This window comes from Thunnus thynnus, chromosome 9 (genome assembly GCF_963924715.1).
Source record: "Thunnus thynnus chromosome 9, fThuThy2.1, whole genome shotgun sequence".
NCBI classification, from domain to species: Eukaryota; Metazoa; Chordata; class Actinopteri; order Scombriformes; family Scombridae; genus Thunnus; species Thunnus thynnus.
Window position 1 is genome coordinate 3,705,217 of NC_089525.1, and position 15,395 is coordinate 3,720,611.

The 15,395-nt window shown below is 50.5% G+C and overlaps 16 non-coding genes and 3 pseudogenes across 16 annotated transcripts; all 19 read left to right on the top strand.

The window, feature by feature from the left end:
• The first annotated feature begins 360 nt into the window (after positions 1-360).
• LOC137190130 (U2 spliceosomal RNA) lies at positions 361-540 on the top strand (annotated as a pseudogene).
• A 533-nt stretch (positions 541-1,073) lies between these two features.
• LOC137190134 (U5 spliceosomal RNA) lies at positions 1,074-1,189 on the top strand. The gene has a single exon (XR_010929967.1). It is a non-coding gene; the product is annotated as a U5 spliceosomal RNA (small nuclear RNA).
• A 5,827-nt stretch (positions 1,190-7,016) lies between these two features.
• LOC137190132 (U2 spliceosomal RNA) lies at positions 7,017-7,190 on the top strand (annotated as a pseudogene).
• A 534-nt stretch (positions 7,191-7,724) lies between these two features.
• On the top strand, positions 7,725-7,841 carry LOC137190297 (U5 spliceosomal RNA). Its single transcript, XR_010930126.1, has one exon. It is a non-coding gene; the product is annotated as a U5 spliceosomal RNA (small nuclear RNA).
• Positions 7,842-8,016: 175 nt separating this feature from the next.
• Positions 8,017-8,207, top strand: LOC137190106 (U2 spliceosomal RNA). The gene has a single exon (XR_010929944.1). It is a non-coding gene; the product is annotated as a U2 spliceosomal RNA (small nuclear RNA).
• A 525-nt stretch (positions 8,208-8,732) lies between these two features.
• LOC137190210 (U5 spliceosomal RNA) lies at positions 8,733-8,849 on the top strand. The gene has a single exon (XR_010930041.1). It is a non-coding gene; the product is annotated as a U5 spliceosomal RNA (small nuclear RNA).
• A 175-nt stretch (positions 8,850-9,024) lies between these two features.
• Positions 9,025-9,215, top strand: LOC137190035 (U2 spliceosomal RNA). Its single transcript, XR_010929873.1, has one exon. It is a non-coding gene; the product is annotated as a U2 spliceosomal RNA (small nuclear RNA).
• Positions 9,216-9,749: 534 nt separating this feature from the next.
• On the top strand, positions 9,750-9,866 carry LOC137190212 (U5 spliceosomal RNA). The gene has a single exon (XR_010930042.1). It is a non-coding gene; the product is annotated as a U5 spliceosomal RNA (small nuclear RNA).
• A 175-nt stretch (positions 9,867-10,041) lies between these two features.
• Positions 10,042-10,232, top strand: LOC137190036 (U2 spliceosomal RNA). Its single transcript, XR_010929874.1, has one exon. It is a non-coding gene; the product is annotated as a U2 spliceosomal RNA (small nuclear RNA).
• A 525-nt stretch (positions 10,233-10,757) lies between these two features.
• LOC137190213 (U5 spliceosomal RNA) lies at positions 10,758-10,874 on the top strand. The gene has a single exon (XR_010930043.1). It is a non-coding gene; the product is annotated as a U5 spliceosomal RNA (small nuclear RNA).
• A 175-nt stretch (positions 10,875-11,049) lies between these two features.
• On the top strand, positions 11,050-11,240 carry LOC137190037 (U2 spliceosomal RNA). The gene has a single exon (XR_010929875.1). It is a non-coding gene; the product is annotated as a U2 spliceosomal RNA (small nuclear RNA).
• A 534-nt stretch (positions 11,241-11,774) lies between these two features.
• Positions 11,775-11,891, top strand: LOC137190214 (U5 spliceosomal RNA). Its single transcript, XR_010930044.1, has one exon. It is a non-coding gene; the product is annotated as a U5 spliceosomal RNA (small nuclear RNA).
• Positions 11,892-12,066: 175 nt separating this feature from the next.
• Positions 12,067-12,257, top strand: LOC137190107 (U2 spliceosomal RNA). The gene has a single exon (XR_010929945.1). It is a non-coding gene; the product is annotated as a U2 spliceosomal RNA (small nuclear RNA).
• Positions 12,258-12,791: 534 nt separating this feature from the next.
• LOC137190298 (U5 spliceosomal RNA) lies at positions 12,792-12,908 on the top strand. Its single transcript, XR_010930127.1, has one exon. It is a non-coding gene; the product is annotated as a U5 spliceosomal RNA (small nuclear RNA).
• Positions 12,909-13,083: 175 nt separating this feature from the next.
• On the top strand, positions 13,084-13,274 carry LOC137190038 (U2 spliceosomal RNA). The gene has a single exon (XR_010929876.1). It is a non-coding gene; the product is annotated as a U2 spliceosomal RNA (small nuclear RNA).
• Positions 13,275-13,799: 525 nt separating this feature from the next.
• On the top strand, positions 13,800-13,916 carry LOC137190215 (U5 spliceosomal RNA). Its single transcript, XR_010930045.1, has one exon. It is a non-coding gene; the product is annotated as a U5 spliceosomal RNA (small nuclear RNA).
• Positions 13,917-14,092: 176 nt separating this feature from the next.
• Positions 14,093-14,221, top strand: LOC137190133 (U2 spliceosomal RNA; annotated as a pseudogene).
• A 416-nt stretch (positions 14,222-14,637) lies between these two features.
• On the top strand, positions 14,638-14,754 carry LOC137190300 (U5 spliceosomal RNA). The gene has a single exon (XR_010930128.1). It is a non-coding gene; the product is annotated as a U5 spliceosomal RNA (small nuclear RNA).
• A 175-nt stretch (positions 14,755-14,929) lies between these two features.
• Positions 14,930-15,120, top strand: LOC137190039 (U2 spliceosomal RNA). The gene has a single exon (XR_010929877.1). It is a non-coding gene; the product is annotated as a U2 spliceosomal RNA (small nuclear RNA).
• The last annotated feature ends 275 nt before the right edge of the window (positions 15,121-15,395 follow it).

The window sequence follows — 15,395 nt, forward strand, 5'->3', positions numbered from 1 at the left end:
ATTGAAGGGTCCCCATCCAACAATGGCAGGACCCCCAAGGCTTCCAAAGCCTGAAACATCTGCCATCCATGGTAGCTCTGGGAGAAAACAGGGGCTACTTTCATTACCAGGGTCAGCCCAAGTTATGCCGCAAGTGTGGTGAGCATGGGAACCTGGCAGAAGCATGCCAGCAGATTGTTTGTGTAAAAGAGAAATTGGGCACACCTTTGAGGAGTGCTCCAATGGCAGACGGTGCAATCTTTGTGGAGAAACAAACCACCTCTTCAGAGATTGCCCCAAGTCTTTTGCCAACAAATTAAAGGCAGCAAGGTAAATGGAAAATGGGAAAAATGTCGGACAATCTGTTTGAAATGTGTGTCAATAAATTTTTTCGAAAGAAAAAAAAATTCTGTTCTTATCAGTTTAACATCTGATATGTCCTCTATACGGGGACAAAGTATTAAACGGATTTTTAGCACCTGGAGCTGAAAGAGGGGCTTGCTCCGTTCACTCCACGCATCGACCCGGTATTGCAGTGCCGCCGGGAACGGTGCACCTTTCTCTTTGCTTTGTGGAAAGCCAAGTGCTCGGAGGAAAGCGGCAGGGCTCAGCGTGCAAGCTGTCACTGTCGTCAGTCAAAGCGGATGGCAGCAGCGTTTATGGCTTGGGAGAGTGGAAAAGCAGCCTTTATGACGCTCCCCATCTCAAATGAGCGTATATATGTCAGCTATGACAACTGGGGCAAAAGTGCAGCGTACAACGTGAGATTTGCACGTCTGGTTGACAGACAAACATGACAAAGAGGGAAAGTCGCCGTGCGCTGCGATAGGTCCAAAATACCCCTTGGATCTGCGCTGCGTCTTCCCTGCTGGAGCCATGGAGCGCATGCGGGCGCCTGAGTATTTCTGTGTTTTGGTAGCCTGCGTCTGACAGCCAGTCCTTAATATCTCAGCATTGCGATCGGATAGAGCCCGTGATGGGGGAAACGGGTGTGGCCTGGGATTTGGTACGCGGCAAGCCAAGGGAGCCTCACCGTGAAGGTGGTGACTGGGACGACTGGGGTCTTTCGGCTGCTGTTGAGGAGCGGGCCATACTTACTCTGGTTTCTCTTCATAACGTACAAGTCTTTCGCCTTTTACTAAAGACTTCCGTGGAGAGGAACACCCACGAGTTAAACCTATTTTTGGCAGGCTTTGCAGTTTGGCAGAGCCTCGTGTGTTTGTGAAAAGCCAAGCAGCTGTCCTCAACGAGGCGTGCGGCTGCGTCAAGGAGCACCTGGGCGGAGCCACTAAGCAGAAGTCGTTCTTGGAGCCGTTTGAAACGACTGCGCCGCGACGAGCGAGACCTGTGCAGGAGGGGACCACGGGCGGCAGACCGCAAGGGTTCATCGCTTCTCGGCCTTTTGGCTAAGACTGCGGTCGCCTCCTGTTGGTGGTAAAAATTCTTGCCTGTTGTGGCATTAATTTGTTGCTACTGCTTGGGAGGATATTCTCTTCATTCCTTGTGCAAAGTATTTCAACTCTATTTATAGTTGTTCATCTTGCACAAATAGGAATTCATTGGCCCAGAGGACTGTCTAACTGTACTCTGCGGTAAGTAACACCTTGACCAGGCCAAACAGAAAGGTAAGTCTCTTTTAATTTCTTTATTTTGGTTGGTTTTACGGTATTTTAGTTATTTATTGGTATTTTTGAGGCTTTTAGCATATTTATTGGCACTTTTAAAGGTTTTAGTTACTTTTCGTTGTTTTGACTTGTGGTGCCTCCACCATGTCGGCCCCCCATGCCGGCATGCGGAGGCACCACAGTGTCCGTTTTATCTTCCAGGAGAGAGATGGAAAGCTTCTAGGGATGTCAAGACTAGACTTTTCCCGGAAGCTAGTTCAGAAAACATTGAACTTTAAACCAGAGGACCTGAATTGTATATTGACCTTGCCAAACAACAAAGGCTTTGATGTAAGTTTTCGATCTGCTGTTTTGCTAAGAGAGATCTGGACACGCTTTGAAAATGTGAAACCACAGTTTTCTGCTTTCAATGTTGAGAAACTGACTGATAATGCTTTGAAAACGGTTATTGTTAGGATGTTCAATGAGACAGTGAATGCAGAGGACATTTGTTTGTGGCTGGGGAGATATTGCACTGTAAAAGGCCAGGCTACGAAAGTGAGAGATGAGGATGGCATCTGGAATTGCGCTTGGAGGGTCCCCATCCAACAATGGCAGGACCCCCAAGGCTTCCAGGGCTTGAAACATCTGCCATCCATGGTAGTTCTGGGAGAAAACAGGGGCTATATTCACTACCAGGGTCAGCCCAAGCTCTGCCGCAAGTGTGGTGAGCATGGGCACCTGGCAGAAGCATGCCAGCAGATTGTTTGTGGGAAATGTAGAGAAATTGGGCACACCTTTGAGGAGTGCTCCAATGGCAGACGGTGTTATCTTTGTGGAGAATCAAACCACCTCTTCAGAGATTGCCCCAAGTCTTTTGCCAACAAATTGAAGGCAGCAAAGCAAATGGAAAATGTGAAAAATGGCGGACAAGCTGAACTGTTAAGAGAGCTACCAGAAGAGGCTGGGCAGGAAAATTCAAATCTCCCGCCAAATCCTGTGATTGGAGGAGAGGAATCAGGTGAAGCGGGAGTGGGGGAGGGGCCTGCAACAGCCCCACCAGTGGAGAGTTCTGTGGAGGATGGGGTGATGCAGGCAGAGGGCGGAGCTAGCTCTGAATGTGAAGAAGTCCAATCACAAGAAGACAGCGAGGATGCCCCCCTCCCCGCAGCCCAGCAATCAAAGAGGCCTGCATCAGAATTGTCCTCTGAGTCTCCTGTAGTCTCAGAGAAGAGATGAAGAGTTGGGATTTTCTCAGACAGTTCATCTGTGGAGGAACCCAGAGTCTTCCCCTCCAGTTCACCAAATGAGGTCTCGTTTTTAACAATAGCTCTGCAATCAACCCCTAGAGACTCAAAATTATATGCGACACTGTGTCCCAGGCCAACCCCCAGAGTCCGATTGGGGAATGGAGCTCAACCCCTTCACTCTTCACCAGTGGAAGTGAAGGAAGAGCTACATTCACAAGAAATTGCCTAACATTTGTTTTACTTTTTAAAGGTATTTTAATGTTTTAATCTCCTTTTTAGTCTTTTAAAATTTCATACCTGTTGTTTTTAACCATACTCATGACACTCACCTTCTCAACCATCAATGTGAGAAGTGTGAAGTCGAGAGTTAGAGCCCAAAGTGTTTTATCCTTTCTTCATTCTTTTAAGTCAGATGTGTTTTTAATACAGGAATGTGGCCTACCTTTTTTAAAACAGTACAGACAGTGGGAGGATATGTGGCCAAAATCATCAATATTGAGCGGGTCAAATCAAAACAAGAACGATGGAGTGGCCATTTTAATAAAAAATCCTCAAGTTCTGGTGAAGGGCAGCACTGTGGTGAGAGACGGTCGGGCACTTTTAACACATTTGACTTTTATGGGACAGGATTTTAACCTTTTAAATATTTATGGCTTTAATGAGAAGAATGACAGGTATGACCTTTTAGAAGACCTGCAGTTCCACATGCTAGGTAGGGCACCATTAGTTGTAGGGGGTGATTTTAACTGTATTTTAAGTAGAAATGATAGGAAAGGAGCAGGGGACAATTTTAAAGTGGATAAAAACTTCGGTTTTATTACAGGGCATTTGCAAGGATTTTAAACTCCAGGACTGTTTTAAAACCATGCATCCCAGAGAGGAAGGCTTCACCTGGTTCAGTGGTGATGGCACCAGAGCCTCTCGCATCGACTACATTTTTACACGGGACTGCCCACCAACCGATGCTAGATTGACCCCTGTTTTCTTTTCCGATCACCTAATGCTTTCCTGCACCCTTTCACTCTCTTCGGGTGTGACATTAGGAAGTGGTCTGTGGAAACTCAACTGCTCCCTGTTAGAAGATAAGGAGCTCATTAGTCAATACAGGGAGCAGTACCAAGAGTGGCAGACCCTTCAAGACTTTTACGATTCACGTGCACACTGATGGGAAATGGTGAAGGGAAAGACCCAGACTTTCTTTAGAAAAGCAGGTAAGAGAAAAAAGAGTAAAGAAGACAGACGCATGATGGGACTGCAAAAACGACTACAGCGCTATTTTAAACTAAATCAAAATGGAATGGATTTTAATGAGGAGATTAAACAAATTAAAACAGAGATGTCGGTTTTAGCAGAAATAAAAAGTAAGGGTGTCATTTTAAGGAGCAGGGAACGGGAAATAGAAGAGGGGGAGAAGTGCACTCGATATTTCTTCAAGAAAATTTTAAATAAAGGGGGGAACATTTTAAAACTAAGAAAAGACAATGGGTGCACGGCTAACACAATGGAAGAGATTAATGAAACGGTTGAAAATTTTTATGGAGAATTGTACAAAGAAAAAAACATTGAAATGGACACCATGACTGAAGTCTTAAAATTCATTGAAAACACAGTAAAGGACAGTGTGCTTTTATCCCAAGATTTTAGTATTTTTGAGTTAAATAAATGTCTTATGAGTTTTAAGAAAGGGAAGTCCCCAGGACAAGATGGACTTCCCTTGGAATTTTATCTGACTTTTTGGGACATTTTAGCACCTGACTTGCTTACTGTTTTTATGGATTTTGAGCGTTTTTACCGACTTCCTGACAGTTTTAGAGTAGGGATAGTGACTCTTCTTCACAAAAACAAAGACAAGACTGACCTGAAGAACTGGAGACCTATCACACTTTTAAATTTTGACTGCAAACTTTTTAGTAAAGTTTTAGCATCACGTATGTCCTTGGTTTTAGAAGAGGTGATTCACCTGGATCAAGCCTGTGCCATCCCGGGGAGGAAGATCACCGACAGCCTCGTACTGATCCGAGACACCATCTGTTACGCGAGAGACAGAAACATCCGGCTAGTAGTACTCAATCTAGATTTTGAGAAAGCCTTTGATCGGGTCTCGCACCAGTACCTTTTCCAGGTACTGCTAAAAATGGGGTTCCCAGAGAGGTTTGTAGCTTGGGTGGGACTGCTGTACCGGGGCATTACCAGCAAATTCGTCGTTAACGGGCATCTGACAAAAGCAGTCGATATCAACGCCGTCAGGGTTGTCCGTTATCTGCCCTCCTCTATGTCACCTGTATAGAACGACTGGCACAGGTCTTGAGAAGGGACCAACGAATCAATGGGGTCGGAGTTCCAGGGAGCGGGGGACTTGTCACCAAGTGTGTTTTATATATGGACGACATGAACATTTTATGCACTGACCTTTTATCTGTTAACAGGACGCTGGACTTGACTGACTGGTTTGGACGGGCCTCTGGGTCTAAATTAAACAGAGGCAAGACCCAAGCCCAGTTTTATGGACCATGGACAGCGACTGAGACGACAGGACTCCCTTTGACTATGACCCAGACTGACCAGAAAATACTGGGGATTAAATTTGACAGGGAAGGTGGAGGGAGAACAAATTGGCCAGACGTGGTAGGGAAAGTACGGCAAAGACTAGGGTACTGGGGACTTAGAGGACTGACCATTGAAGGAAAGGTTTTAATCATTAAAGCAGTGATTTTACCTTTGCTTTTACTGATCAGTTCTGTTTTTATCCCACCTAGGAGAGTGCTTTCAAATCTGGACCGAGCCATCTTTTATTTTCTGTGGGGCTCGAAGTGGGAAAGGCTAAGGAGAGACATCATGAAGAAGCCAAAAGAAAAAGGAGGAAAAGGAGTGCCCGATTTATATTTGTTTTTAGGAAGTAGATACATCACACTACACCTCAAAACAGCCACAGACCCATCCGGAAACCCCAAGACAAAAGCAATGACACGATTCTGGATGGGCTCTTACCTCAGAAAAATGAAGATTTTACCCACGGATCTTAAAGTGCCTGTGTCTTTTAACCTGCCACCGGTTTATGCTTTTATCCAGACGTTTTTAAAGCATTTTAACTTGGAGCAGGAGGAGTTGCATATTTTAACTAACCATCGGTCTCTGATTTCTGTTGTGCAGGAGCGGGAACCAGTGAGTCCAGTGCGCGGGCTCGCATTCGGCGAGCCCTCGACAGTCTGGCGCAACGTCAACCATTCCGCTCTTCCAAACAGACTCCTTGTCATGGATGGTGGCTCATGAGATCCTCCCAGTCAGGTCCGTTATGCACTCCCGGGGCATGTCAACGCTCTCAACCTGCCCCGACCTGGTTGTGGCGCGCCTGAGTCGGTGAGGCATCTGCTCTGGGAGTGCAGTGCTGCCGTAGACCAGTGGGCAACAGCCGGCTCCTTACAATGCCCGTACTTGCCAGCAAGGGAGGTCCTCACAGCACAACTAGTGCTCTATGGGGTGAGCCAAACAGCGATAAAAAAGAATGACTTTGCCAAGCAGTGGCTCACCCTAGCTGCCATCAAAGACGCCATGTGGACCTCCAGAAACTTGCTGGTAAGAAAGCACATGCAGATCCCCCCCGTGGCTGTGATCCGGATGGCCGCAGCGACGGCCCAAGCGGCCGGAGCTGCTGGCGGCGGGTCTAGGACACAGCCACAAAGAAGCATCGCCTCTGTGCCCATTCGGAGGAAGGAGCCGGAGCTACACGCAGAAAGGTCAAAGCAGCGGCGGCCTGGCTCTCCGGGTGAGGCAGGTGGGAAGGAGCATCAGGGTGAGGGTCTCCTCTGAGCACCACAACAGGATCCCGAGAGACCCGTTGTTTGGGAGAGTGGAATGAGTTACCCTTGGTAGGGACTCACTGCGCTCCTGCACAAAGAAGGACCAGGCAAAAACATCTTAATGAAATGCACTCCTTTTTAAAGACTTTTAAAATGGACACTCAAAACATACTGTCATCCACATGAGAAGTGTTTTATGAATGGCTTTTACCTGTGACAATGCTGGTTTTATCTGTAATACCTCTTAAAACAAAAGTTTTATTGTTTTAAATATGGTTTTACAGATCACACTGATTTATTTATTTATTTGTGAATTGCATTTTCAAGGTAACTTTTATGTCATGAATATGAACAACTTTGATGAAATGTGTTTGAAATGAGTGTCAATAAATTTTTTCGAAGGAAAATCTGTTCTTATCAGTTTAATGTCTGATATGTCCTCTATACGGGGACAAAGTATTAAACGGATTTTTAGCACCTGGAGCTGAAAGAGGGGCTTGCTCCGTTCACTCCACGCATCGACCCGGTATTGCAGTGCCGCCGGGAACGGTGCACCCTTCTCTTTGCTTTGTGGAAAGCCAAGTGCTCGGAGGAAAGCGGCAGGGCTCAGCGTGCAAGCTGTCACTGTCGTCAGTCAAAGCGGATGGCAGCAGCGTTTATGGCTTGGGAGAGTGGAAAAGCAGCCTTTATGACGCTCCCCATCTCAAATGAGCGTATATATGTCAGCTATGACAACTGGGGCAAAAGTGCAGCGTACAACGTGAGATTTGCACGTCTGGTTGACAGACAAACATGACAAAGAGGGAAAGTCGCCGTGCGCTGCGATAGGTCCAAAATACCCCTTGGATCTGCGCTGCGTCTTCCCTGCTGGAGCCATGGAGCGCATGCGGGCGCCTGAGTATTTCTGTGTTTTGGTAGCCTGCGTCTGACAGCCAGTCCTTAATATCTCAGAATTTGCGATCGGATAGAGCCCGTGATGGGGGAAACGGGTGTGGCCTGGGATTTGGTACGCGGCAAGCCAAGGGAGCCTCACCGTGAGGGTGGTGACTGGGACGACTGGGGTCTTTCGGCTGCTGTTGAGGAGCGGGCTGTACTTACTCTGGTTTCTCTTCATAACGTACAAGTCTTTCGCCTTTTACTAAAGACTTCCATGGAGAGGAACACCCACGAGTTAAACCTATTTTTGGCAGGCTTTGCAGTTCGGCAGAGCCTCGTGTGTTTGTGAAAAGCCAAGCAGCTGTCCTCAACGAGGCGTGCGGCTGCGTCAAGGAGCACCTGGGCGGAGCCGCTAAGCAGAAGTCGTTCTTGGAGCCGTTTGAAACGACTGCGCCGCGACGAGCGAGACCTGTGCAGGAGGGCACCGCGGGCGGCAGACCGCAAGGGTTCATCGCTTCTCGGCCTTTTGGCTAAGATCAAGTGTAGTATCTGTTCTTATCAGTTTAATATCTGATATGTCCTCTATACGGGGACCAAGTATTAAACGGATTTTTAGCACCTGGAGCTGAAAGAGGGGCTTGCTCCGTTCACTCCACGCATCGACCCGGTATTGCAGTGCCGCCGGGAACGGTGCACCCTTCTCTTTGCTTTGTGGAAAGCCAAGTGCTCGGAGGAAAGCGGCAGGGCTCAGCGTGCAAGCTGTCACTGTCGTCAGTCAAAGCGGATGGCAGCAGCGTTTATGGCTTGGGAGAGTGGAAAAGCAGCCTTTATGACGCTCCCCATCTCAAATGAGCGTATATATGTCAGCTATAACAACTGGGGCAAAAGTGCAGCGTACAACGTGAGATTTGCACGTCTGGTTGACAGACAAACATGACAAAGAGGGAAAGTCGCCGATAGGTCCAAAATACCCCTTGGATCTGCGCTGCGTCTTCCCTGCTGGAGCCATGGAGCGCATGCGGGCGCCTGAGTATTTCTGTGTTTTGGTAGCCTGCGTCTGACAGCCAGTCCTTAATATGTCAGAATTTGCGATCGGATAGAGCCCGTGATGGGGGAAACGGGTGTGGCCTGGGATTTGGTACGCGGCAAGCCAAGGGAGCCTCACCGTGAGGGTGGTGACTGGGATGACTGGGGTCTTTCGGCTGCTGTTGAGGAGCGGGCCGTACTTACTCTGGTTTCTCTTCATAACGTACAAGTCTTTCGCCTTTTACTAAAGACTTCCGTGGAGAGGAACACCCACGAGTTAAACCTATTTTTGGCAGGCTTTGCAGTTCGGCAGAGCCTCGTGTGTTTGTGAAAAGCCAAGCAGCTGTCCTCAACGAGGCGTGCGGCTGTGTCAAGGAGCACCTGGGCGGAGCCGCTAAGCAGAAGTCGTTCTTGGAGCCGTTTGAAACGACTGCGCCGCGACGAGCGAGACCTGTGCAGGAGGGCACCGCGGGCGGCAGACCGCAAGGGTTCATCGCTTCTCGGCCTTTTGGCTAAGATCAAGTGTAGTATCTGTTCTTATCAGTTTAATATCTGATATGTCCTCTATACGGGGACAAAGTATTAAACGGATTTTTAGCACCTGGAGCTGAAAGAGGGGCTTGCTCCGTTCACTCCACGCATCGACCCGGTATTGCAGTGCCGCCGGGAACGGTGCACCCTTCTCTTTGCTTTGTGGAAAGCCAAGTGCTCGGAGGAAAGCGGCAGGGCTCAGCGTGCAAGCTGTCACTGTCGTCAGTCAAAGCGGATGGCAGCAGCGTTTATGGCTTGGGAGAGTGGAAAAGCAGCCTTTATGACGCTCCCCATCTCAAATGAGCGTATATATGTCAGCTATGACAACTGGGGCAAAAGTGCAGCGTACAACGTGAGATTTGCACGTCTGGTTGACAGACAAACATGACAAAGAGGGAAAGTCGCCGTGCGCTGCGATAGGTCCAAAATACCCCTTGGATCTGCGCTGCGTCTTCCCTGCTGGAGCCATGGAGCGCATGCGGGCGCCTGAGTATTTCTGTGTTTTGGTAGCCTGCGTCTGACAGCCAGTCCTTAATATGTCAGAATTTGCGATCGGATAGAGCCCGTGATGGGGGAAACGGGTGTGGCCTGGGATTTGGTACGCGGCAAGCCAAGGGAGCCTCACCGTGAGGGTGGTGACTGGGACGACTGGGGTCTTTCGGCTGCTGTTGAGGAGCGGGCCGTACTTACTCTGGTTTCTCTTCATAACGTACAAGTCTTTCGCCTTTTACTAAAGACTTCCGTGGAGAGGAACACCCACGAGTTAAACCTATTTTTGGCAGGCTTTGCAGTTCGGCAGAGCCTCGTGTGTTTGTGAAAAGCCAAGCAGCTGTCCTCAACGAGGCGTGCGGCTGCGTCAAGGAGCACCTGGGCGGAGCCGCTAAGCAGAAGTCGTTCTTGGAGCCGTTTGAAACGACTGCGCCGCGACGAGCGAGACCTGTGCAGGAGGGCACCGCGGGCGGCAGACCTCAAGGGTTCATCGCTTCTCGGCCTTTTGGCTAAGATCAAGTGTAGTATCTGTTCTTATCAGTTTAATATCTGATATGTCCTCTATACGGGGACAAAGTATTAAACGGATTTTTAGCACCTGGAGCTGAAAGAGGGGCTTGCTCCGTTCACTCCACGCATCGACCCGGTATTGCAGTGCCGCCGGGAACGGTGCACCCTTCTCTTTGCTTTGTGGAAAGCCAAGTGCTCGGAGGAAAGCGGCAGGGCTCAGCGTGCAAGCTGTCACTGTCGTCAGTCAAAGCGGATGGCAGCAGCGTTTATGGCTTGGGAGAGTGGAAAAGCAGCCTTTATGACACTCCCCATCTCAAATGAGCGTATATATGTCAGCTATGACAACTGGGGCAAAAGTGCAGCGTACAACGTGAGATTTGCACGTCTGGTTGACAGAAAAACATGACAAAGAGGGAAAGTCGCCGATAGGTCCAAAATACCCCTTGGATCTGCGCTGCGTCTTCCCTGCTGGAGCCATGGAGCGCATGCGGGCGCCTGAGTATTTCTGTGTTTTGGTAGCCTGCGTCTGACAGCCAGTCCTTAATATGTCAGAATTTGCGATCGGATAGAGCCCGTGATGGGGGAAACGGGTGTGGCCTGGGATTTGGTACGCGGCAAGCCAAGGGAGCCTCACCGTGAGGGTGGTGACTGGGACGACTGGGGTCTTTCGGCTGCTGTTGAGGAGCGGGCCGTACTTACTCTGGTTTCTCTTCATAACGTACAAGTCTTTCGCCTTTTACTAAAGACTTCCGTGGAGAGGAACACCCACGAGTTAAACCTATTTTTGGCAGGCTTTGCAGTTCGGCAGAGCCTCGTGTGTTTGTGAAAAGCCAAGCAGCTGTCCTCAACGAGGCGTGCGGCTGCGTCAAGGAGCACCTGGGCGGAGCCGCTACGCAGAAGTCGTTCTTGGAGCCGTTTGAAACGACTGCGCCGCGACGAGCGAGACCTGTGCAGGAGGGCACCGCGGGCGGCAGACCGCAAGGGTTCATCGCTTCTCGGCCTTTTGGCTAAGATCAAGTGTAGTATCTGTTCTTATCAGTTTAATATCTGATATGTCCTCTATACGGGGACAAAGTATTAAACGGATTTTTAGCACCTGGAGCTGAAAGAGGGGCTTGCTCCGTTCACTCCACGCATCGACCCGGTATTGCAGTGCCGCCGGGAACGGTGCACCCTTCTCTTTGCTTTGTGGAAAGCCAAGTGCTCGGAGGAAAGCGGCAGGGCTCAGCGTGCAAGCTGTCACTGTCGTCAGTCAAAGTGGATGGCAGCAGCGTTTATGGCTTGGGAGAGTGGAAAAGCAGCCTTTATGACGCTCCCCATCTCAAATGAGCGTATATATGTCAGCTATGACAACTGGGGCAAAAGTGCAGCGTACAACGTGAGATTTGCACGTCTGGTTGACAGACAAACATGACAAAGAGGGAAAGTCGCCGTGCGCTGCGATAGGTCCAAAATACCCCTTGGATCTGCGCTGCGTCTTCCCTGCTGGAGCCATGGAGCGCATGCGGGCGCCTGAGTATTTCTGCGTTTTGGTAGCCTGCGTCTGACAGCCAGTCCTTAATATCTCAGAATTTGCGATCGGATAGAGCCCGTGATGGGGGAAACGGGTGTGGCCTGGGATTTGGTACGCGGCAAGCCAAGGGAGCCTCACCGTGAGGGTGGTGACTGGGACGACTGGGGTCTTTCGGCTGCTGTTGAGGAGCGGGCCGTACTTACTCTGGTTTCTCTTCATAACGTACAAGTCTTTCGCCTTTTACTAAAGACTTCCGTGGAGAGGAACACCCACGAGTTAAACCTATTTTTGGCAGGCTTTGCAGTTCGGCAGAGCCTCGTGTGTTTGTGAAAAGCCAAGCAGCTGTCCTCAACGAGGCGTGCGGCTGCGTCAAGGAGCACCTGGGCGGAGCCGCTAAGCAGAAGTCGTTCTTGGAGCCGTTTGAAACGACTGCGCCGCGACGAGCGAGACCTGTGCAGGAGGGCACCGCGGGCGGCAGACCGCAAGGGTTCATCGCTTCTCGGCCTTTTGGCTAAGATCAAGTGTAGTATCTGTTCTTATCAGTTTAATATCTGATATGTCCTCTATACGGGGACCAAGTATTAAACGGATTTTTAGCACCTGGAGCTGAAAGAGGGGCTTGCTCCGTTCACTCCACGCATCGACCCGGTATTGCAGTGCCGCCGGGAACGGTGCACCCTTCTCTTTGCTTTGTGGAAAGCCAAGTGCTCGGAGGAAAGCGGCAGGGCTCAGCGTGCAAGCTGTCACTGTCGTCAGTCAAAACGGATGGCAGCAGCGTTTATGGCTTGGGAGAGTGGAAAAGCAGCCTTTATGACGCTCCCCATCTCAAATGAGCGTATATATGTCAGCTATGACAACTGGGGCAAAAGTGCAGCGTACAACGTGAGATTTGCACGTCTGGTTGACAGACAAACATGACAAAGAGGGAAAGTCGCCGTGCGCTGCGATAGGTCCAAAATACCCCTTGGATCTGCGCTGCGTCTTCCCTGCTGGAGCCATGGAGCGCATGCGGGCGCCTGAGTATTTCTGCGTTTTGGTAGCCTGCGTCTGACAGCCAGTCCTTAATATCTCAGAATTTGCGATCGGATAGAGCCCGTGATGGGGGAAACGGGTGTGGCCTGGGATTTGGTACGCGGCAAGCCAAGGGAGCCTCACCGTGAGGGTGGTGACTGGGACGACTGGGGTCTTTCGGCTGCTGTTGAGGAGCGGGCCGTACTTACTCTGGTTTCTTTTCATAACGTACAAGTCTTTCGCCTTTTACAAAAGACTTCCGTGGAGAGGAACACCCACGAGTTAAACCTATTTTTGGCAGGCTTTGCAGTTCGGCAGAGCCTCGTGTGTTTGTGAAAAGCCAAGCAGCTGTCCTCAACGAGGCGTGCGGCTGCGTCAAGGAGCACCTGGGCGGAGCCGCTAAGCAGAAGTCGTTCTTGGAGCCGTTTGAAACGACTGCGCCGCGACGAGCGAGACCTGTGCAGGAGGGCACCACGGGCGGCAGACCGCAAGGGTTCATCGCTTCTCGGCCTTTTGGCTAAGATCAAGTGTAGTATCTGTTCTTATCAGTTTAATATCTGATATGTCCTCTATACGGGGACAAAGTATTAAACGGATTTTTAGCACCTGGAGCTGAAAGAGGGGCTTGCTCCGTTCACTCCACGCATCGACCCGGTATTGCAGTGCCGCCGGGAACGGTGCACCCTTCTCTTTGCTTTGTGGAAAGCCAAGTGCTCGGAGGAAAGCGGCAGGGCTCAGCGTGTAAGCTGTCACTGTCGTCAGTCAAAGCGGATGGCAGCAGCGTTTATGGCTTGGGAGAGTGGAAAAGCAGCCTTTATGACGCTCCCCATCTCAAATGAGCGTATATATGTCAGCTATGACAACTGGGGCAAAAGTGCAGCGTACAACGTGAGATTTGCACGTCTGGTTGACAGACAAACATGACAAAGAGGGAAAGTCGCCGATAGGTCCAAAATACCCCTTGGATCTGCGCTGCGTCTTCCCTGCTGGAGCCATGGAGCACATGCGGGCGCCTGAGTATTTCTGTGTTTTGGTAGCCTGCGTCTGACAGCCAGTCCTTAATATGTCAGAATTTGCGATCGGATAGAGCCCGTGATGGGGGAAACGGGTGTGGCCTGGGATTTGGTACGCGGCAAGCCAAGGGAGCCTCACCGTGAGGGTGGTGACTGGGACGACTGGGGTCTTTCGGCTGCTGTTGAGGAGCGGGCCGTACTTACTCTGGTTTCTCTTCATAACGTACAAGTCTTTCGCCTTTTACTAAAGACTTCCGTGGAGAGGAACACCCACGAGTTAAACCTATTTTTGGCAGGCTTTGCAGTTCGGCAGAGCCTCGTGTGTTTGTGAAAAGCCAAGCAGCTGTCCTCAACGAGGCGTGCGGCTGCGTCAAGGAGCACCTGGGCGGAGCCGATAAGCAGAAGTCATTCTTGGAGCCCGTTTGAAACGACTGCGCCGCGACGAGCGAGACCTGTGCAGGAGGGCACCGCGGGCGGCAGACCGCAAGGGTTCATCGCTTCTCGGCCTTTTGGACCAAGTATTAAACGGATTTTTAGCACCTGGAGCTGAAAGAGGGGCTTGCTCCGTTCACTCCACGCATCGACCCGGTATTGCAGTGCCGCCGGGAACGGTGCACCCTTCTCTTTGCTTTGTGGAAAGCCAAGTGCTCGGAGGAAAGCGGCAGGGCTCAGCGTGCAAGCTGTCACTGTCGTCAGTCAAAGCGGATGGCAGCAGCGTTTATGGCTTGGGAGAGTGGAAAAGCAGCCTTTATGACGCTCCCCATCTAGCCTTTATGACGCTACCCCTTGGATCTGCGCTGCGTCTTCCCTGCTGGAGCCATGGAGCGCATGCGGGCGCCTGAGTATTTCTGTGTTTTGGTAGCCTGCGTCTGACAGCCAGTCCTTAATATGTCAGAATTTGCGATCGGATAGAGCCCGTGATGGGGGAAACGGGTGTGGCCTGGGATTTGGTACGCGGCAAGCCAAGGGAGCCTCACCGTGAGGGTGGTGACTGGGACGACTGGGGTCTTTCGGCTGCTGTTGAGGAGCGGGCCGTACTTACTCTGGTTTCTTTTCATAACGTACAAGTCTTTCGCCTTTTACAAAAGACTTCCGTGGAGAGGAACACCCACGAGTTAAACCTATTTTTGGCAGGCTTTGCAGTTCGGCAGAGCCTCGTGTGTTTGTGAAAAGCCAAGCAGCTGTCCTCAACGAGGTGTGCGGCTGCGTCAAGGAGCACCTGGGCGGAGCCGCTAAGCAGAAGTCGTTCTTGGAGCCGTTTGAAACGACTGCGCCGCGACGAGCGAGACCTGTGCAGGAGGGCACCGCGGGCGGCAGACCGCAAGGGTTCATCGCTTCTCGGCCTTTTGGCTAAGATCAAGTGTAGTATCTGTTCTTATCAGTTTAATATCTGATATGTCCTCTATACGGGGACAAAGTATTAAACGGATTTTTAGCACCTGGAGCTGAAAGAGGGGCTTGCTCCGTTCACTCCACGCATCGACCCGGTATTGCAGTGCCGCCGGGAACGGTGCACCCTTCTCTTTGCTTTGTGGAAAGCCAAGTGCTCGGAGGAAAGCGGCAGGGCTCAGCGTGCAAGCTGTCACTGTCGTCAGTCAAAGCGGATGGCAGCAGCGTTTATGGCTTGGGAGAGTGGAAAAGCAGCCTTTATGACGCTCCCCATCTCAAATGAGCGTATATATGTCAGCTATGACAACTGGGGCAAAAGTGCAGCGTACAACGTGAGATTTGCACGTCTGGTTGACAGACAAACATGACAAAGAGGGAAAGTCGCCGATAGGTCCAAAATACCCCTT